General features: G+C 43.1%; 1 long non-coding RNA gene across 2 annotated transcripts in view; it reads left to right on the forward strand.

The window, feature by feature from the left end:
* LOC117980946 (uncharacterized) overlaps positions 1 to 22,661 on the forward strand; it is a 30,286-nt gene extending 7,625 nt beyond the window's left edge. For both annotated transcript variants that reach the window (XR_010112754.1, XR_004672454.3), the window contains exons 2-4: positions 10,205 to 10,295; positions 10,757 to 10,859; positions 22,221 to 22,661. This is a non-coding gene — a long non-coding RNA (uncharacterized LOC117980946). The remainder of the gene's footprint in view (positions 1 to 10,204; positions 10,296 to 10,756; positions 10,860 to 22,220) is intronic.
* The last annotated feature ends 298 nt before the right edge of the window (positions 22,662 to 22,959 follow it).

Genomic DNA, 22,959 nt, shown 5'->3' on the forward strand with positions numbered 1-22,959 from the left:
CCAGCTGCATGGTGCAAGCTGTCAGTGGATCTATCATTCTGTGGTCTGGAGGATGGTGGCCCTCTTCTCACAGCTCCACTATTCCATGCCCCAGTATGGACTCTGTGTGGGGGCTCTGACTCCACATTTCCCTTCCACACTGCCGTAGCAGAAGTTCTCCATGAGGGCTCTGCCTCTGCAGTAAACTTGTGCCTGGGCATCCAGGTGTTTCCATACATCTTCTGAAATCTAGGCGGAGGTTCCCAAACCTCAGTTCTTGACTTCTGTACACTTGCAGGCTCAATACCACATGAAGGCTGCCAAGGCTTGAGGCTTGCACCCTCTGAAGCCATGGCCTAAGTTCTATGTTGGCCTCTTTCAGCAACAGCTGGAATGGCTGGGATGCAGGGCACCAAGTCCTAGGCCGCACACAGCACAGGGACCATGGGACCAGCCCACAGAACCACTTTTTTCTCCTAGGTCTGTGATGGAAGGGGCTACCATGAAGCCCTCTGACATGCCCCGGAGACATTTTCCCCATTGTTTTGGTGATTAACATTTGGCTTCTTGTTACTCATGCAAATTTCTGCAGCTGGCTTGAATTTCTCCTTGGAAAATGGGATTTTCTTTTCTATTGCACTGTCAGACTGCAAATTTTCTAAACTTTTATGCTCTTCTTTTCTTATAAAACTGATGTTTTTAACAGCACCTAAGTAACACTCTGAAGCTTTGCTACTTAGAAATTTCTTCCACCAGATACCCTAAATTATCTCTCTCAAGTTCAAAGTTCCACAAGTCTCTAGGGCAGGGGCAAAATGCTGCCAGTCTCTTTGTTAAAACATAATAAGAGTCACCTTTACTCCAGTTCCCAACAAGTTCCTCATCTCCATCTGAGACCACCTCAGCCTGGACCTTATTGTTCATGTAACTATCAACACTTTTGTCAAAGCCATTCAACAAGTCTCTAGGAAGTCCCAAACTTTCCCACATTATCCTGTCTTCTGAGACTTCCAAACTGTTCCAACCTCGCCTGTTACCCAGTTCCTAAGTCGCTTCCACATTTTTGGGTATCTTTTCAGTAATGCCTCATTCTACTGGTACCAATTTACTATATTAGTTTGTTTTCATGCTGCTGATAAAGACATACCCAAGACTGGGCAGTTCACAAAGAAAAGAGGTTTAATGGAGAACTCACAGCTCCATGTGACTGGGGAAGCCTCATAGTCATGGTGGAAGGTTAGGAGGAGCAAGTCACATCTTATGTGGATGGCAGCAGGCAAAAAGAGCTTGTGCAGAGAAACTCCCGTTTTTTAAAACCATCAGATCTTCTGAGACCCATTCATTATTATGAGAGCAGCATGAGAAAGACCCACCCTCATGATTCAGTCATCTCCCACCAGGTCCCTCCCACAACATGTGGGAATTATGGGAGCTACAAGATGAGATTTGGGTGGGAACACAGAGCCAAATTACATCAGTGGCCATTCACCGTGATAGGAATTTGAAGGCTGCATTTTGCTGAAAATGATGGTACAAACAAGAAAACTTGAATCCGGCTCAACTACAGACTGCATGGATTTAACCCCTTATACTAATAGCATGACAAAGGAGGTATGCCCATTTTCAAGCACAAATAGTATTTATCTCAGTGTTTACTATCTTTTACACACAATAAAATTTTACAAGTCGTATGAAATCAAGACAATAAGACTTATAAAGAGACAAAACAATCAAAGAGGCCAGACCCAGAGATGGGTCTGGTGCTGGAATATTAATATCAGATTTAACATTACTGTACACATTTAACATTACAATGGCTAATATGTTAAAGGAGATACTGGAAAAGGTGAACAACAGGCATCAACAAATGAATTTCATCAAAGTGACAGAAACTACAGAAAGAATCAAATAGAAATACTAGAAGAGAGAAAACAATATTGGATAAAGAAGTCCCTTTAAGAGGCTTATTGCATGTGGGCAGACTGGACGTAATACAGTAAAGAATCAGTGAACTTGAATGTTGGTAAATAGATAGTATCCAAACTGAAACACAAAGGGAATATAAAGAATGGCACATGTATACATATGTAAGAAACCTGCACGTTGTGCATATGTACCCTAAAACTTAAAGTATAATAATAATAAAATTAAAAAAAAGAATGAACAAAACAAAAGAGAATATCCATGATCAGCAGAACACAATAAAATGATTGAACTTAACATATAATTTATTGGAGTCACCAAGGGACAATGGATAGAGAGAATGGGGCAGCAGAATAGTTTAAAAGATAATGAGAATTTTCCAGACTTAATGAAAGATAATAAACCACAGATCAAAGAACTGTTAAAAGAATAAGCACAAAGAAGCTTAATGTTAAACACAGTCAAACTGTCAAAAACCAACATAAAGAAAAATATAAAGAGAAAAGTTTGAAAGCAGTTAGAGAAAAATGAAATGTCACACACATAGGATCTAATAAAAATAATAGCAGACTTCTCATCAGAAATAGTTAATGCCAGGCTGGGCATGGTGGCATGTAATCCTAGCACTTTGGGAGGCTGAGGCAGGTGGATCACCTGAGGTCAGGAGTTTGAGACCAGCCTGGCCAACATGGTGAAACCTGTCTCTACTAAAAATACAAAAATTAGCCAGGCATGGTGGTGGGTGCCTGTAATCCCAGCTACTTGGGAGGCTGAGGGAGAAGAATCACTTGAATCCAGGAGGCGGAGGTTGCAGTGAGCTGAGATTGCACCACTGCACTCCAGCTTGGGTGACAGAGCAAGACTCTGTCTCAAAACAAAAAAACAAAAAACAAAAAGCAAAAAACAAAAAACGAAAAACAAAAAAAAATTAATTCCAGATGACAATGAAATGACTTGTTTAAAATGCTGACCACTTAGAATTCTGTATCAGTGAAACTATCATTCAGAAATGAAGGCTAAAAAAGACTTCTCTAGACAGACAAAAGATGAAAAGTTCATCTATGGCAAAACCCATTGCTAAAAATGTTAAAAAGAAAGCCTGAAGACTTAAGGAGTGCTGCCATGTCCATGGTTCTATAAGATGGAATGAAGGACCCCAGAAAGAATTGATAAGTAGTAAATATAGAAGATCTTTATATAATAAATCTTACGTATATATGTAAACACTTTGGCTAATTAAAAGAAAAATAATAAGAAGTGATCATAAGTTATCCATGGAAACAAAGGGAAGATAGTATTAGAAATATATTGTCTTAAAGTTCTTAAATTGTTTGTGAACTAATATAATACTTTGGGAACATACTGTGATAAGGTAAAGATGCATGTTTTAGTATCTAAAGCAATCACTAAAAATTAACCCAGAAACATATAACTGTAACATCATTAGAGGAAATAAGATAAAATACTGAGAATATTTGATTCATCCACAAGCCCCAACTGAAAAAAGGTGGCTGTACTCCATTAAAAATAAAAAAAAAAACCATTAGGCACATGAATTTCACATAATAGAAAGCTGTAATGTCCAGTCTAGCTTATAAAAGCATAACTTTATTTATTTATTTATTTAATTTTTTTGTTGTTTTTACTTCTTTTTATTATTATTATTATTATACTTTAAGTTTTAGGGTACATGTGCACAATGTGCAGGTTAGTTACATATGTATACATATGCCATGCTGGTGCACTGCACCCACTAACTCGTCATCTAGCATTAGGTATATCTCCCCATGCTATCCCTCCCCCCTCGCCCCACCCCACAACAGTCCCCACAGTGTGATGTTCCCCTTCCTGTGTCCATGTGTTCTCATTGTTCAATTCCCACCTATGAATGAGAATATGCGGTGTTTGGTTTTTTGTTCTTGCGATAGTTTACTGAGAATGATGATTTCCAATTTCATCCATGTCCCTACAAAGGACATGAACTCATCATTTTTTATGGCTGCATAGTATTCCATGGTGTATATGTGCCACATTTTCTTAATCCAGTCTATCATTGTTGGACATTTGGGTTGGGTCCAAGTCTTTGCTATTGTGAATAATGCCGCAATAAACATACGTGTGCATGTGTCTTTATAGCAGCATGATTTATAGTCCTTTGGGTATATACCCAGTAATGGGATGTCTGGGTCAAATGGTATTTCTAGTTCTAGATCCCTGAAGAATCGCCACACTGACTTCCACAATGGTTGAACTAGTTTACAGTCCCACCAACAGTGTAAAAGTGTTCCTATTTCTCCACATCCTCTCCAGCACCTGTTGTTTCCTGACTTTTTAATGATTGCCATTCTAACTGGTGTGAGATGGTATCTCATTGTGGTTTTGATTTGCATTTCTCTGATGGCCAGTGATGGTATTTTTTCATGTGTTTTTTGGCTGCATAAATGTCTTCTTTTGAGAAGTGTCTGTTCATGTCCTTTGCCCACTTTTTGATGGAGTTGTTTGTTTTTTTCTTGTAAATTTGTTTGAGTTCATTGTAAATTCTGGATATTAGACCTTTGTCAGATGAGTAGGTTGCGAAAATTTTCTCCCATTTTGTAGGTTGCCTGTTCACTCTGATGGTAGTTTCTTTTGCTGTGCAGAAGCTCTTTAGTTTAATTAGATCCCATTTGCCAATTTTGGTTTTTGTTGCCATTGCTTTTGGTGTTTTAGACATGAAGTCCTTGCCCATGCCTATGTCCTGAATGGTAATGCCTAGGTTTTCTTCTAGGCTTTTTATGGTTTTAGGTCTAACGTTTAAGTCTTTAATCCATCTTGAATTGATTTTTGTATAAGGTGTAAGGAAGGGATCCAGTTTCAGCTTTCTACATATGGCTAGCCAGTTTTCCCAGCACCATTTATTAAATAGGGAATCCTTTCCCCATTGCTTGTTTTTCCCGGGTTTGTCAAAGATCAGATAGTTGTAGATATGCGACATTATTTCTGAGGGCTCTGTTCTGTTCCATTGATCTATATCTCTGTTTTGGTACCAGTACCATGCTGTTTTGGTTACTGTAGCCTTGTAGTATAGTTTGAAGTCAGGTAGTGTGATGCCTCCAGCTTTGTTCTTTTGGCTTAGGATTGACTTGGCGATGCAGGCTCTGTTTTGGTTCCATATGAACTTTAAAGTAGTTTTTTCCAATTCTGTGAAGAAAGTCATTGGTAGCTTGATGGGGATGGCATTGAATCTACAAATTACCTTGGGCAGTATGGCCATTTTCACGATATTGATTCTTCCTACCCATGAGCATGGAATGTTCTTCCATTTGTTTGTATCCTCTTTTATTTCCTTGAGCAGTGGTTTGTAGTTCTCCTTGAAGAGGTCCTTCACATCCCTTGTAAGTTGGATTCCTAGGTATTTTATTCTCTTTGAAGCAATTGTGAATTGGAGTTCACTCATGATTTGGCTCTCTGTTTGTTTGATGTTGGTGTATAAGAATGCTTGTGATTTTTGCACATTGATTTTGTATCCTGAGACTTTGCTGAAGTTGCTTATCAGCTTAAGGAGATTTTGGGCTGAGACAATGGGGTTTTCTAGATATACAATCATGTCATCTGCAAACAGGGACAATTTGACTTCCTCTTTTCCTAATTGAATACCCTTTATTTCTTTCTCCTGCCTAATTGCCCTGGCCAGAACTTCCAACACTATGTTGAATAGGGGTGGTGAGAGAGGGCATCCCTGTCTTGTGCCAGTTTTCAAAGGGAATGCTTCCAGTTTTTGCCCATTCAGTATGATATTGGCTGTGGGTTTGTCATAGATAGCCCTTATTATTTTGAGATACGTCCCATCAATACCTAATTTATTGAGAGTTTTTAGCATGAAGGGTTGTTGAATTTGTCAAAGGCCTTTTCTGCATCTATTGGATAATCATGTGGTTTTTGTCTTTGGTTCTGTTTATATACTGGATTACATTTATTGATTTGTGTATATTGAACCAGCCTTGCATCCCAGGGATGAAGCCCACTTGATCATGGTGGATAAGCTTTTTGATGTGCTGCTGGATTCGGTTTGCCAGTATTTTATTGAGGATTTTTGCATCGATGTTCATCAGGGATATTGGTCTAAAATTCTCTTTTTTGGTTGTGTCTCTGCCCGGCTTTGGTATCAGGATGATGCTGGCCTCATAAAATGAGTTAGGGAGGATTCCCTCTTTTTCTATTGATTGGAATAGTTTCAGAAGGAATGGTACCAGTTCCTCCTTGTACCTCTGGTAGAATTTGGCTGTGAATCCATCTGGTCCTGGACTCTTTTTCATTGGTAAGCTATTGATTATTGCCACAATTTCAGATCCTGTTATTGGTCTATTCAGAGATTCAACTTCTTCCTGGTTTAGTCTTGGGAGAGTGTATGTGTCGAGGAATGTATCCATTTCTTCTAGATTTTCTAGTTTATTTGCGTAGAGGTGTTTGTAGTATTCTCTGATGGTAGTTTGTATTTCTGTGGGATCGGTGGTGATATCCCCTTTATCATTTTTTATTGCGTCTATTTGATTCTTCTCTCTTTTTTTCTTTATTAGTCTTGCTAGCGGTCTATCAATTTTGTTGATCCTTTCAAAAAACCAGCTCCTGGTTTCATTAATTTTTTGAAGGGTTTTTTGTGTCTCTATTTCCTTCAATTCTGCTCTGATTTTAATTATTTCTTGCCTTCTGCTAGCTTTTGAATGTGTTTGCTCTTGCTTTTCTAGTTCTTTTAATTGTGATGTTAGGGTGTCAATTTTGGATCTTTCCTGCTTTCTCTTGTGGGCATTTAGTGCTATAAATTTCCCTCTACACACTACTTTGAATGTGTCCCAGAGATTCTGGTATGTTGTGTCTTTGTTCTCGTTGGTTTCAAAGAACATCTTTATTTCTGCCTTCATTTCGTTATGTACCCAGTAGTCATTCAGGAGCAGGTTGTTCAGTTTCCATGTAGTTGAGTGGTTTTGAGTGAGATTCTTAATCCTGAGTTCTAGTTTGATTGCACTGTGGTCTGAGAGATAGTTTGTTATAATTTCTGTTCTTTTACATTTGCTGAGGAGAGCTTTACTTCCAAGTATGTGGTCAATTTTGGAACAGGTGAGGTGTGGTGCTGAAAAAAATGTATATTCTGTTGATTTGGGGTGGAGAGTTCTGTAGATGTCTATTAGGTCTGCTTGGTGCAGAGCTGAGATCAATTCCTGGGTATCCTTCTTGACTTTCTGTCTCATTGATCTGTCTAATGTTGACAGTGGGGTGTTAAAGTCTCCCATTATTAATGTGTGGGAGTCTAAGCCTCTTTGTAGGTCACTCAGGACTTGCTTTATGAATCTTGGTGCTCCTGTATTGGGTGCATATATATTTAGGATAGTTAGCTCTTCTTGTTGAATTGATCCCTTTACCATTAAGTAATGGCCTTCTTTGTCTCTTTTGATCTTTGTTGGTTTTAAGTCTGTTTTCTCAGAGACTAGGATTGCAACCCCTGCCTTTTTTTATTTTCCATTTGCTTGGTAGATCTTCCTCCATCCTTTTATTTTGAGCCTATGTGTGTCTCTGCCCGTGAGATGGGTGTCCTGAATACAGCACACTGATGAGTCTTGACTCTTTATCCAATTTGCCAGTCTGTGTCTTTTAATTGGAGCATTTAGTCCATTTACATTTAAAGTTAATATTGTTATGTGTGAATTTGATCCTGTCGTTATGATGTTAGCTGGTTATTTTGCTTGTTAGTTGATGCAGTTTCTTCCTAGTCTCGATGGTCTTTACATTTTGGCATGATGTTGCAGCGGCTGGTACTGGTTGTTCCTTTCCATGTTTAGCGCATCCTTCAGGAGCTCTTTTAGGGCAGGCCTGGTGGTGACATTATCTCTCAGCATTTGCTTCTCTGTAAAGTATTTTATTTCTCCTTCACTTATGAAGGTTAGTTTGGCTGGATACGAAATTCTGGGCTGAAAATTCTTTTCTTTAAGAATGTTGAATATTGGCCCCCACTTTCTTCTGGCTTGTAGAGTTTCTGCCGAGAGATCTGCTGTTAGTCTGATGGGCTTCCCTTTGAGGGTAACCCGACCTTTCTCTCTTGCTGCCCTTAACATTTTTTCCCTCATTTCAACTTTGGTGAATCTGACCATTATGTGTCTTGGTGTTGCTCTTCTCAAGGATTATCTTTGTGGCGTTCTCTGTATTTGCTGAATCTGAGTGTTGGCCTACCTTGCTAGATTGGGGAAGTTCTCCTGGATAATATCCTGCAGAGTGTTTTCCAACTTGGTTCCATTCTCCCTGTCACTTTCAGGTACACCAGTCAGACGTAGATTTGGTCTTTTCACATAGTCCCATATTTCTTGGAGGCTTTGCTCGTTTCTTTTTATTCTTTTTTCTCTAAACTTCCCTTCTCGCTTCATTTCATTCATTTCATCTTCCATCACTGATACCCTTTCTTCCAGTTGATCGCATCGGCTCCTGAGGCTTCTGCATTCTTCACGTAGTTCTCGAGCCTTGGCTTTCAGCTCCATCAGCTCCTTTAAGCATTTCTCTGTATTGGTTATTCTAGTTATACATTCATCTAATTTTTTTTCAAAGTTTTTAACTTCTTTGCCATTGGTTTGAATTTCCTCCTGTAGCTCAGAGTAGTTTGATCATCTGAAGCCTTCTTCTCTCAACTCATCAAAGCCATTCTCCATCCAGCTTTGTTCCGTTGCTGATGAGGAACTGCATTCCTTTGGAGGAGGAGAGGTGCTGTGCTTTTTAGAGTTTCCAGTTTTTCTGCTCTGTTTTTTCCCCATCTTTGTGGTTTTATCTACTTTTGGTCTTTGATGATGGTGATGTACAGATTAGTTTTTGGTGTGGATGTCCTTTCTGTTTGTTAGTTTTCCTTCTAACAGACAGGACCCTCAGCTGCAGGTCTGTTGGAGTACCCGGCCATGTGAGGTGTCAGTCTGCCCCTGCTGGGGGGTGCCTCCCAGTTAGGCTGCTCGGGGGTCAGGGGTCAGGGAACCACTTGAGGAGGCAGTCTGCCCGTTCTCAGATCTCCAGCTGCATGCTGGGAGAACCACTGCTCTCTTCAAAGCTGTCAGACAGGGACATTTAAGTCTGCAGAGGTTACTGCTGTCTTTTTGTTTGTCTGTGCCCTGCCCCCAGAGGTAGAGCCTAAAGAGACAGGCAGGCCTCCTTGAGCTGTGGTGGGCTCCACCCAGTTCGAGCTTCCTGGCTGCTTTGTTTACCTAAGCAATCCTGGGCAATGTCGGGTGCCCCTCCCCCAGCCTTGCTGCCGCCTTGCAGTTTGATCTCAGACTGCTGTGCTAGCAATCAGGGAGACTCCGTGGGCGTAGGACCCTCCGAGCCATGTGTGGGATATAATCTCCTGGTGCGCTGTTTTTTAAGCCCGTCGGAAAAGCGCAGTATTCGGGTGGGAGTGACCCAATTTTCCAGGTGTCGTCTGTCACCACTTTCTTTGACTAGGAAAGGGAATTCCCTGACCCCTTGTGCTTCCCGAGTGAGGCAATGCCTCGCCCTGCTTCGGCTGGTGCACGGTGCTCTCACCCACTGACCTGCGCCCACTGTCTGGCACTCCCTAGTGAGACGAACCTGGTACCTCAGATGGAAATGCAGAAATCACCTGTCTTCTGCATCGCTCACGCTGGGAGCTGTAGACCGGAGCTGTTCCTATTCGGCCATCTTGGCTTCTCCCGCAAAAGCATAACTTTAAAAGAGAGGTGCTCAGCTCATATTTCTTTGGTCCAGAAATCACTAGAATACCAAAAAAAATTAGAGTCCAGATCCATGTGGTATTCAGAACTGGGTCTATGAGGATGTAGAGAATAAACCACCATTTTCTCAATGTGAGAAGATTTCAGAGATGAACCATCCCAGCCCAGTATGTCATATGTCATATGGTTAACAACTGGATTTAGAAAGTTTGCAGCTCCTCTTCCCTCACCCTCAGTTTTATTGAGGTAAATTGATGAATAAAAATTGTGTACATTTAAGTATACATGCGATGTTTTGATACATATATATGTCTTTCTGTGCCTGGCTTATTTTACTTAGCACAATGTCCTCCAACTTCATCCATGTTGTTGCAAATGGCAGAATTTCCTTCTTTTCTTTTCTTTCTTTCTTTTTTTTTTTAATTTTGAGACAGGGTTTCACTCTGTCACCCAGGCTGGAGTGTAGTGGTGTGATCATAGCTTACTGCAGCCTTGGACTTCTGGGCTCAAGCAATCCTCAAGAGAACTCCTGGGCTCAAGTCCTTCCTGCTGGGATCACAGGCACATGTCACCATGCCCATTAATTTTTAATTTTTTTCTTACAGATGGGGTCTTGCTATGTTGCCCAGGCTGGTATTGAACTCTTGGCTTCAAGTGTCCTCCTGCCCTCGGCCTCCCAAAGTGCTGAGATTACAGGTGTGAGCTGCTGTGTCCAGCCAGATTTCCTTCTCCTTTAAGGCTGAGGAGCATTCCATTGTGTATATATACACCAGATTTTCTTTATCCGTTCTTTAATGGACCTTAAGTCGAATCCATATCTTGGCTATTGTGAACATGGCTAATGTTGCAATGAACATTGGAGTGCAGATATCTCTTTAACAGACTGATTTTATTTCCTTTGGATATATACCTAGTAGTGGAATTGCTAGATCATATGTTAGTTCTATTTTTAATTTTTTGAGAAATCGCCATCCACTTTTTGAATGAACGGTACTTAATGGAAGAGTCTTTTATAGTTACCCACATGGTCCAGGAAACTCTTCCATCCCTCCCTTTCTTACTCCCTCCCTCCCTCTCTCCTTCCTTTCCTTAGGCAGGGCGACACTCCTCCAAGCTTCTCTCCTTTGTGACTCATCCCATTGCATATCTTTCTGCAGGACTTAAGCACTGAGCGGCCAGCTTCACACAGCTCCATGAGGTCACAGGAGAAGACTCAGCCCAGGATGTGAACGGACACCCAGCTGGGCAGAAGGGAGCCAGGTAAGAACTCTGGCCAACCACTGGCCATGCACTTCGCAGGGGCTGCTGATCTGTCCAGTCAGAAAATAATGGACCTGACTGGCTATTTTTCTCCATTCAAGTTTTCTGACTCCTGTTTTTCAACAAATACTGCTCCTTTACAAAAATGTGTGCCTACATTTGTTTTCACTGATGAAATTGTGTACAAAACAAATACACTGCAAGGATTGTATTTTGAAGCATAAATTGGTTATAATTCAAACAGTCATGTTTCTCAAACCCTGAGTCATGATTTTAGTAGCACTCAGTAGCTTGAAAAAGCTGTTTGTGTGTGTGTGAGGATGGGGGGATCCTTAAACCACCATACCACTTAGTTTAAAATCAAGTGACCCAGTTTATATTTTTCCAGTCTTTCTTAGTGATGAAATGTTAGTGATACCCACTTAAGGAATATCTGAGATGTCTGTGCACAAAGCATATCATGAGCCAGTACCTCAGCTAACACACAAGGAAGCCTGGTCCTGAGGCCCTGATCCTTCAGCATGAGCCCGGAGGTGATGCAGGGCTCCTGACCCACAGCTCAAGCCTGTCTCTGTGAAATATAATCCATGGATTTTAGCACAACAAGGGATCTCTGCACTCGGCCTGCTGAACTGTCTTCTGCAACTGCAGAAACTGAGGTCCGGGGTAGGGCAGGGACACAAGGCAGGCTTGCATGGCTGGCACATGGTGAAAAGGGGGTGTCCCCTCCTGTGATACTGTCCTGTATCCATCAAGCAGCAAGTGTCCCACAAGCATGTGGGGTCTTAATGGCTCATCAGGGCAGTTCTCAGGGCTTGAGGCTCAGGGGAGGGTGTGGTTGGGATGTATATGTTCCCTGGGGCAGGCAGAGGGAGATGGAAGATGGCAGAAGGAAGGCAGCCAGGCAAAGGGAAGCCAGGAGAATGGCATAGGGGCCCAGCATTTCTGGCACCTGCAGGGGACACAGGGGTCAGGAGTAGCTGGCTGGCTGGGGAGGGGAGAGAAAATGAGGAGATGTAAAGTATGTAGGGAATGGGAAGGTGGAAGGTTGAGCTGGGAGGGACATCTGAACACACTCAGGCCTGTGGACATGAGGGTCCCCTGGGTGTGATCATCTCCACGCCTTCCTTTTGTTGGTTTTAATTGTTAGTTTACCTGGTATCTGAAGCCGTGTGGACATTTGCACTGAGCTGTACTACATTCTGCGCAGGTGATGCCTTGTGTGGTTTGTGAGCAGAAAGGAATAGAGAGTTGTAAGGGCCCAGTGATGATTGAGCCAGCTGGATGCAGCTCACAGCCTTCCTGTGGTGCAATTGACGAGGGGAACCTGCGAGGCCACAACTGCTCATCCTGCCTGCTATGGTTTGAATGAGTTCCCCAAAGCCTCATGTGTTCATCCCTCAAGTGGCAGTGCTAGGAGGTGGGGCCTAGTGAGAGGTGATCAGGTTTTATAATGGATTAAGTTTACAGCAGGAGTGGGATTGTGAGAGTGGGTGCATTATAAAAGCGAGTTCAGTTCTCTCACCCTCTCACCTTCAGCCATGGGATGACATAGAGAGAAGGCCTTTGCCAGATGCAGACACCTTGGTATTGGACTTTCCAGCCCCCAGAACTGTGAGCCAAATAAATTTATGCTCATTATAAATGACTCAGTCTGTGGTATTTTGCTGGAGTAGCACAAATGAACTAAGATGTGCCCCTTCACCTGGTGCCCCTCCTTCATACTCACCCCCACCTACTCTGAGCCCTGATGCTGCGTTACCTGCCAGCTCAGCCTGTTAGGGGTCTGTGTACCTATCTATCTGCTCAGCTAACTTCAGAACGTCTGCCGATTCCATCCTGGCACCTGGAGCCTGTGCTGCACCTGGCACGGAGCAGTTCCCTCAAACCCAGATGTGGAGGCCTGAGCTGGCTGTTGTAGGGACCCTGGAACCCTGTTTTTCTTGTTGGAAAAATTGGTGAAGGCACATTCTCTGGCTATGTAGCAGAAGCCCAGGGTCCTCCTCATTGCTTAGGTTTTTATCTGCAGTTAGAGACCAATTTCTGGGATCCAGGAGAACTTGAGACTGTCTAGGTGGTCTCACAGCCCAGAAGTAGTTGCAACTCTTCCCAGTGAGACCAGAATGTCCACTGTGGAAATAGTCTATGCTTTCAAAAAATAAAACATATTCATTCTAGGTCTAACCTGTAGGAAAAGACCTGCTCCTATAGGCTGTGGGGCTTCATGTGGCTGCAGGAGGGCAAGCAGGACCCTCTCACAGCTCTGGGTTTTTGTCCTCCAGGCCTACCTGGGAGGGGGTCGGCAGCTGCCCAGGGTGAGTGGGAAGAGGCCTGGGAGACCCCTCAGAAGATCTTCAAAAATAATAGCAACAGTAATAATGATAATATCACTGCTGGTTAGATAAAAATTATCACAGGCCAGTTGTGCTCCACAGGCTCTAATCCACCACCCCCCATCCCACAGTGAGCTGATGCTGCTTCTCACCATTTTTATAGCCCCCCTCTCCCACGGAAGCACCTGCTGCCCCTGCTTCTGCCCCCAGAGCCCCTGACCATGGGAGAAGAGGCCTGGAGTCCAGCCCCAGGATGGAGCCGCAGTGGCCCATCTGCAAAATGGGCACAACAGGGACTGTCCTACCCACCCAAGGGGATGACCTGGCCTTGGCGTGGCCAAGGGTGGTGGGATTTCTGTTCTAGGACTTGTTTTAGGGAGCAGCAGGAGGGACCACAGGCCTCTGGGGCAGAGAGCAGCTGAGGGGCCCTGTCTTGAGGCTCTGTCTGCAGGTGAGAGGGCGTGGGGTGAGGGGGCCTTTGTGGGTTCCAGATTTGCTCATGCTTGGCTGGTCCAGAGGGTGTTACAGGTGTCAGGATGGAGCCTTCCAACCTGGTCCCCTGCCTCATCCCAAAGAGTAACAAATGACAAATGGAAGCTGTCTTTGTCTATGAACTCTGGCCTCTATGTCCCGAGCAGGTATCAGGCACCTGAGATGTGCGGATGAGGAGGAATGCTGAGTCCCACTCCCCCGGGGAGCAACCCCTGTCTTGGCCGAGACCTCTAGTGACCTTCCCCCACCCAACTCTGCTTGCTACATACAGACACCTGGATGCTCCTGAGGGCATCCTGAGGCCCCTGCCCAGATGACACTGGGCTTGGCAAGCACCCCTCCCTGCCTGGACACCAACACATCCCAGCACCCCCACCTCCTGCCATGAGTCAGGATGCCAGCCACACCCCTGATACACTGTGCTCCTGCTTTAACCCTGGCAATGAGACAAGGACGTGGACTTCAGCCCTGTTAGACACTCATCCTCACCTCCACTGTGTGGATGACAGAGTGGGAATGATTTGTTGTACCTTGTGGGTGTAGGACTCAAGAATGAGCTGACATCTCTGACAAGGAGCTGGACTTTCCATGGGTCCTTCGGGCCCCAGGTTGCTCTGCCCACCACGGTCACCCTGGCAGCTCCTGGGCTCCACCAGTATCAGCAGGGGTTGCACTCTTTCCATGATGGATGCCTGGTTCAGAAGCCTTGTCATGTTTAATGTTTTGGGTACCATGATAATTAAATGAGGCCAAAGTACTTGTTCCTACTGAAATGAAAATGATCTGAAGAAATAACCCACATACAAAGTTAATGCATAGACTGGCCCAGCCTGGTCTGTATTTACTTTGGGGGATCCCTGGGCCTGTATGGGGCCTCAGGTGGACCCCAGAGCTCCTAGCTGCACACCATCCTTCTTCTATCTCCCCGTCTACACCTCCTCCCAGCCCACATGTCAATTCGTCTAAAGGACCGAGGTGCTGCTCTTGGCTCCAAGGTCCCCAGCCAGTATAGAACAGCAAAGCCAAAAATAAGTAGACAAACAAATGAATAAACAAGCAAGCAAATAAATGTTATAAGGACTGGAAATAAATTTTAAAAAACTTTTAGTATTCATACATGATAGGAGTGTGTATGAAGGAGATACGAAGCAGTCTTAAATGAAGTGTGACAACTAATAATAGTGCTTAGTGATATCGCTGGAATTAAAATCAATATACAGAATTAACTGTTTCTATATGCTAGCAACATACATGTTGCGAAATAAATTTTTTATTCATTTGTAAACATGAAAAAATCTACTTACACTAAAAAATATGAATGACTCAAGGATAAAGTAACACATCTAGAAGATGTTCTATACTGTTATGAGAAAAATTACAAAAAAATCACTAGAAATAGGCAGGAAATCACTGAAAAGTACTGAAATAAATGTAGAGGTGTAATATGATCTCGGACTGGAAAACACATTTTTAAAGGGCAATTCTGCACAAATTGATCTATATTTAAAAAAACTCACTCTCTGAGCCCCACCCTGTGTTAAGCATGAGGACGCTGATCTTCGGGCTTGTGTTTTAATTATTTTTGTTCATGCCTCTTCTCCTCCATCAGACCAGGGGCCCCTCAGGGTAGGAACCTCACACAGGGCCAACAACACAATAGGAGTCAAACTATCATCTGGTATAGTTGCAAAACGCAATTTTCTTAATAGCAAATTGTTATAAAATGCACAGCTGTTTCCTGTCATATGTCATGAGGATAAACACCTGTTTGCACAGAAAAAAAAAGTGTCCTGTCCAAATGGATCCTGTAAGCAGAACCACAATGAGTCCCATTGGACTTGGACTAACAGCGGTCCTACAGGATAAGTTAATATGTAATCTCTGCTTTGTGCAATCAGCCAAGATGATGGGTTACAAAAGCCAAGGGAATTTTGATCAGACATCAGGAAGACCACATATTGGAAAACAGATAACACTCTTCCTAGGATGACTGGAGAGGCCAGAGGCATTAGGAATAATATCACAGGGTGTAAGTAATGAAGTCTTCAAAATGACTTCATGACTCCAGAGGTAGACATGGCCGGGGAGTGAGCCAGTGCCCGCCTCCAGTGCGCTACTCGGCCTGCCTGAGCCAGTGCCTAACGCGCCCGACACCTGAGTAACCAGACAGCCCATAGCCATCAGTGTTCTAAACTGATTGGCCAACCTTTTCTGCAAAACAGTGTAAACAAATGGGGCAAATGTGTTCTAATAAAACTTTATGGAGACTTAAATCTGAATTTCATATTGTTTTCATGTGTCATGAAAGAGTATTCTTTTAATTTTCATCAATCTGTTTAAAAATGTAAAAACAATACTAGCTTGTGAGTCATACAAAAACAGGTATGCGCTGGATTTGGCCCATGGGGCCATAGTTCACAGACCCATGTTCTTAGGTAATACCTCTTGTTTCTTTCCAGATTAGCCCCTTCTTCACCAGGCATCATGGGTTGTTCTAAGCTGCCTCTTGCCTTCAGAGTTTTCCAAGAGATAAGCAGTATCTTAGGTTGAGTTCCTCCAACGACTCTGTCTGCGTGGTTCAACCCCATCCTGGAGAGTAAAGTCCTGGTCTCCCCTCCTGCAGGTTCCCTGGTTATGGTTCCTCTGCATGGCATCTGAAGCCTCTTGGAGTGGCTTGGGCAACAACCCCTCTTATAACAGCAGAGAGCTTGGCTCCTTTTCCTCCCAACATGTTGGGGAGGAAAACAGACCTGGGAGCCATTGAGGAAGATGGGAAGGAGGCGGAGGAAGGTGGCCCAAGAAACCAGGCCTTCTTCCCCAGAGCAGGAGCCTGTGACAGAGTTCAGGACGGTGCAGAAGGAACAAGGAGACCTGCAATTGGATATTGGGTTGGTTTTGATTTGTATGAGATCAGGCTTTCAATGTGAGAGAGTGAGTCCTAATTTCCAACCGAGACTCTTCCAGCCATGGAATCTCCCTTAGCTATTATGTTGTGGGGACCTGGGGAAGGCAGTGAAGAGAAGAGGATGTTTGAGGTTGTGTTTGGAGGAAAACAAAGCAGTTGAGGAATGTTCAAACTGCTTGATAAATTGGTCACAGAGGCTTTTTAAAACAACTTTATTGAAGTCTAATTTACATACCATAAACTTTACCAACCATAAAATTCAATGATTCTTAGTAAGTTTACAGAGCTTTGAAACCATCGCCAAGATCTAATTTTAGAAATTTACATCAGCCCAAAAACATCTCTCATGCCCAATTGCAGTCAATTCCTTATTCCAACAACAATCTCCTTCCTCTCTATACAGTAGTTCCCCCATATCCAAGGTTGCACTTTCTGTGGTTTCAGTTACCCATGGTCAACCATGGTCTGAAAACACTGAATGGAAAATCCCAGAAATAAACCATTTATAAGTTTTATATCGAATACTGTTCTGAGTAGCATGATGAAATCTCAGGCAGCCTCACTCCGTTCTGCCCAGGACATGAATAACCCCTTTGTCTAGCATATCCATGCTGTACCCACACTTTATTGTATAGGAAAAAACAGTGTATATAGGGTTTGGTACCATTCATGGTTTCAGGCATCCACCGGGGGTCTTGGAAGGCATCTGTCGTGAGTAAGAGTGAACTAGCTCTTCTACTAGCACCGCAAAATGGAGACAGGGCTTCCTCATTTCCCCAAGAGAAGGCTGAGAAATAAAGGTCCTTCTCAAGTCAGACCCTGCTTGTCTCATCTTGAGGAAAAAGTGGGGAAGTGGAGGAGATGTCCCAACCACCCCTCTAAAAGGGTTGGGCCAGGCTCCTTCTAGTGGCCTTCAAAAAATGAAAACAAAAAACTGCCCCTACCGCTGAAATAGGAAACCCGTACGGGCATAAAGGCGGCTACTGGAGGGTTGACAAAGAAGGAAGAAGAGGGTTTTCCGTGGGAGAGTTAGGGAAAGGTCCTCCTTCTCAAGAATCCCCAACCCACCACAAACAGAGCTCAAAGCGGCCAGAGGCAGGCTGCCTCCTCCGCCTCCAGGCAGGCCTCCAGGGGCTTGGACGGTGGTGCTCCTGCTCCCCAAGGGGCACTGCTGCTTCTGCAGGAGCAGTGTTGGGGAGCACTGAGGCAGGCCAGGGATGAGGGAATGTCCTTGGATGGTGAAGGCGGAGGAGGAGCCCGCGCAGTATCAGGAGCGCCACCCCGTCCAGGCCTGCCATTCCTGCACCCTTGGGTGTGCATGGCTGTCAGGAGGCAGTGTCCCCAGGGCTGTGTGTACGTCAGCCTGGGCCACATTTGCCATGGCAGAGGTGATAGGCACCTTGGCCTGGGGTGGGCAATCCTCAGTGGAGCACCCTGCCACCTCGGCGGGGGACGCAAACTTGTAGGTGAGCTTCTGGCCGCTCCCTTTGCGGACGATGTTCTTGTCATAACAGCTCCGCGAGGCCCTGCTGAGCTGGTTGGAATTCGTGTCAGTCCTGTTCTTGCGCGGCCCCCTCTGCATCCACCGGCTTGAAATCATCACCATCCGGGGAGGTCCAGGAGATAACCTGGCCACTGCCTGGCTCAGCAGCTGCAGCAGAAACTGCCAGAATCACAGATGGGGCCCCCGCTGGGGGGCGCTCATGCCGTCCCGGGTGCTAGCGCGCTGCGTGGTGGGCGTTGGCAACGTCCGCAGTTCCGGGGGGCCCGCGCTCCATGCAGGGCCCCACAAACCCCAGGCCCTGGTTCCCAGGCGGCGGTGGCGGCAGCAGCAGTTTTGAAGCCCGAGTATTTATTTTGTGTTTATTAAGTTTTAAGGGTTCTTTTAATATCCTGAATAGTTCTTTATAAGATAGATGATTTACAAATAATTTTGTTCAGCCTGTGGTTTATTCAAATGGTTTAATAAACTGCTCCAATTTATCAAACCATTTGAATAAACCACAGACTGAACAAAATTATCTGTGGTTCATTTACTTAATGGTGTCTTTTGAAATAAAAAGTTTTGAATTTTGATGAAGTCCAATCGATCCATTATTTTCTTTTATAAATCATGCTTGTGACATATCTAAGTCCTCTCTGCCTAACCCAAGGTCATGAAGATTTTCCTGTTTTGTGTCAAAATTTTTATGGGCTTAGCTCTTACACTTAAGTCTGTGATACATTTTGAGTTACTTTATTCGTATGACGTTAAGTAAGAGTTTAGATTTATCTTTTTGCATGTGGATATTCAATTTCTCCAGTATCATTTGTTGCAAATTCCTTTCTCCACTGAATTACTCTGACAACTTTGTTGAATGTTAGCTGACCATAACTATAAGGGCTCATTATTTTATTCTGTTCTGTAGATTATCTGGACCCTATTGTTCTGTTTCATTGGTTGACACAGTTATCCTTATACAAGCACCACTGTACTGATGATTTAGATTTATAGTAGGTTTTGAAATCGGGAAGCATAGTCCTCTTTGTTCTTTTTTTTTTTTCAAGACTGTTTTGCTGTTTTGGGGAATTAAGTTGTTCATTCTACAGGAAAGCCTCTTGGGGTTTTATAGGGTTTATGTTAAATATATAGATCAATTTGGGAAGAATTGCCATCTTAATGATATTGTGCCTTTTAATCCATGAACGTAGAGCATTTCCTCTTTTATTTTGATCTTCCTTAATTTCTCTCAGAAATATTTATAGTCTTATACTTTTACATTTTTATTCCTAAGTATTTAATGTTTTTGATGATTTTATGAATAGAAATTTAATTTCATTTATATTCTTTATTGCTAGTATATAAAAATGCAATTGAATTTTATATAGCAATCTTGTATCACCCAACCTTGCTGAACTTGTTCATTAGGTCTTACAGGGATTTCTTTGTGGGGTGTGGATTACTTAGGATTTACACATATGGGACCATGTCATCTGTGCATAAAGACAGTTTTTCTTTTTTCTTTTTCAATTTGGATGCTTTTTATTCCTTCTTCTTGCCTTAATGCACTGGCTAGAACTTCCTATACAATGTTGAATAAAAGTGGTGTGATTGGATGTTGTTGCCATTTCCTGATGTTAGGGAGAAAACATTTGCTCCTTGATTTGTAAGCATGGTATTAGTGATGGATTTTTTTTTTTAACTTTACTTTAAGTTCTGGGATACATGTGCAGAATGTGCAGGTTTGTTACATAGGTATACATGAGCCATGGTGGTTTGCTGCACCTATCAACCCATCATCTAGGTAGCCATGGACTTTTCATAAATGTCCTTGATCAAGCTGAGGAAGGTTTCCCTTCCATTGCTAGTTTGTATCTATAAAAAAGTTTGTATCTAAAAAAAAAAGTTTGTCTAAAATTTGTATCTAAAGTTTAGACTTTAAAGTTTGTATTTAAAGTTTGTCTAAAGTTTGTCTAAAGTTTGTATCTTAGGTGGGTGTTGCATTTTGTCAGATGCTTTCTCTGTATCATGGGTTCCCCCTGCTTTATTCTATTTATTTTCTGTATTAATTAATTAATTAATTTCTGTATTAAAATTAATTGATTTTTAATTATTAAACCAACTTTGAATTCCTGAAGCAAAGCCCACCCAATGATGAATATAATCCTTTTTATATGTTTCTGGATTTGGTTTGTTAACATTTTGTTGAGGATTTTTGTGTCCATATTAATGAGGAATGTTAGTTTATAATTGTCTGTGGGGGGTCTGTCCTGCAGACCCCAGGTTGCACGACAGATGAATAATGTACCCGGACACCGATATTCAGTGAGAAAGCAGCTAGGAGTCTGAGTCACTCACAGTCACCAAGTAAGATGCTGTAAAGAGTCAGCAGCCAACGCCCTGACTAGCTGGCCCTGTGGGCATTTATTCAGCACAGATTTAATGACAAAGACTTTGAGTCAACACACCTGTGGATAATTAATTTGGTCGCCCCCACCCTGGGAGAGCTATCTTGCAGGTGAGTGATCAAAGGTTAGTTTTAGGACCACATGAGTAAACAAGCTCTTTAGATAAACTCCTCTACATTCCTATGTATCTATGCCCTAAGCTATTAAGTGGATTTGCTGCCTTCAGCCAAGCACTTTATGCAAACCTCCAGGCCTTCCAAGAGGGTTTGTATTTATATCCTTTAACTTCATCTTAAATTTTTTCCTACCAGCCTGACTGAACTCCCACAGTTGTCTTTTCTTATGATGTCTCACAGATTGGCCTCATAGAATGAGCTGGGAGCTACTTTCTCCTCCTCTACTTCCTGGAAAAGTTTGTAAAGAATTGGTATTATTTATTTTCTAAATGTTTGGTTGAATTCAACAATGAGGCCATCTGGGCCTGGGCTTTTCTTGTGGGAATATCTTGAATTATTAATGTAATGTATTCACCTGTTATATTACATTCCCCAGTTCCTTTCTAGTATCTTTCTGATTAGGGTGGACTATAAGGGATATTCCCTTGTGAAAGCTGGAGGAGGTAAGAGAGGAAGCAGCCATTTGTACACCTTCTCCCAATTATTCAATTGAACACTAATCCGGCTGCTGCTGTGAAGGAATTTTGCAGATGTAATTAAAGTCAGCTGACATTAGTTAATAAAAAGGTAGACTATTCTGGGTGGATCTGATTAAGTTGCAAGCCCTTAATAGGAGGACCTAAGTCTTCCCTGAGTTTAGAAACTCCAAGCAGCAGTGTGGAAGGGAAGTTGTAGACCTTTCTACATACTGGGGCCTCCATAGTCTTGTTGTTGTTGTTCATTTGCTTATTTACCTCACTGGTGTGAAGCAGCAGATGGTTCTGCAATTGCTCCCAAGTTGTTTTATGGCCTACCACATGGTGTTTTCTGCAGACTGCTCTGTGTGTGCTTGAGAAGAAGTTCCTTGACAGAGTTGCACCAATCTCCTGTATCCTTGGTTTTCTGTCTAGTTGTTCTGTCCATTATAGAGAGTGAGGTATTGAAGTCTCTAAATATTATTGTTGAATTGTTTATTTTTTCCCTTGAGTTCCGTTGGGGTTTACTTTTTCATATTTTGGGGTTCTGTTAAATGCATATATGTTTATAATTATTATACCTTCCTGATGAATTCACTCTTTCACCATTGTAAAATGACCCTTTATTTCTCATAAAAAGTTTCATCTTTTTTTTTTAGACAGGGTCTCACTCTGTCACCCAGGCTGGAGTGCAGTGGCACAATCTTGGCTCACTGCAACATTTGCCTCCTGGGCTCAAGCGATTCTCCCACACAGCATTCCAAGTAGCTAGGTCTACAGGTGCCTGCTACCATGCCTGGCTAATTTTTGTATTTTTTGTAGAGAGGGGTCTCACCGTGTTGCTCAGGCTGGTCTTGAACTCCTGGGCTTAAGTGATCCACCCACCTCAGCCTCCCAAAGTGCTGGAATTACAGGCATGAGCCACCATGCCTAGTCAATTATTTCTCCTTAAGGCCTATTTTGTCTGATATTTCTATAGTCATGTCAGCCATCTTATTGTAGTGACTTCCATAATTATATGTTGCCCCGGCATTCATTTTGAATATAAGTTGGACTTCTTTTTGGCAAAAAGGAACTCTTGACATATTTTCCATTTCTCTACCTCCTCCCAGTTTCTCAAGGTGATCAATCCAGACCTCTGCCGTATGTAACCACCTCCTGGTGACCACCTCCCTGTGGGACAGCTGGATGCAACCTACTTGACTCACCCTGATGACTCCCACACCGCGTATGGACTGTGCAGATATGTCACAATGACCACCTCTCAGTCGCAGTGTGACTCCATGGAGCTGGTGCTTGCTTTCTCTAAACTCAATTAGGACTCCCCTTGCGAAACCTGCCTTGGTAATGTCCTGGACCCCAAAGCCTCTGCCCACAAGTCCCTCTCTCTTGCTCCCTACCCAGAGGTTGAGTGTGTGTTTCCTGGATGACTCTCTTCTTCCCATCAGTCCTGGTGATGTGTCCTGCCCTTTTCTCTCTAGATTTGTAAGTAATAAACTGCTTCTGTTATTTTGTGTGTTTTGATGAATTGCCCAAATATAACTTCTTCTCTGGTCAAGGCTTTCCTGGAGAGTGGCTATCCTGGTAGGAATTAACTGGACACAGGTAAGACAAGAGCCATAAGCCTGCCAGCGTAAACAAGTTTCCTGTGAGAGAGACACCTGGCTTGGATCCAATACTTAGGCATTAGACCATTCACCAGGACAAAGAAGTATCCCACGGGAGTCATGGCCTACCATGGCTTCCTCTTCTTGCTCCATGTCTAAAGATTCTATGATATGACCACTCTTTAGGGTCTATCTGCCATCTCTGGAGACTGTGGATGAATGCTCCCTTGACAAGGGGACACAG

This window comes from Pan paniscus, chromosome 6, assembly GCF_029289425.2.
Source record: "Pan paniscus chromosome 6, NHGRI_mPanPan1-v2.0_pri, whole genome shotgun sequence".
NCBI classification, from domain to species: Eukaryota; Metazoa; Chordata; class Mammalia; order Primates; family Hominidae; genus Pan; species Pan paniscus.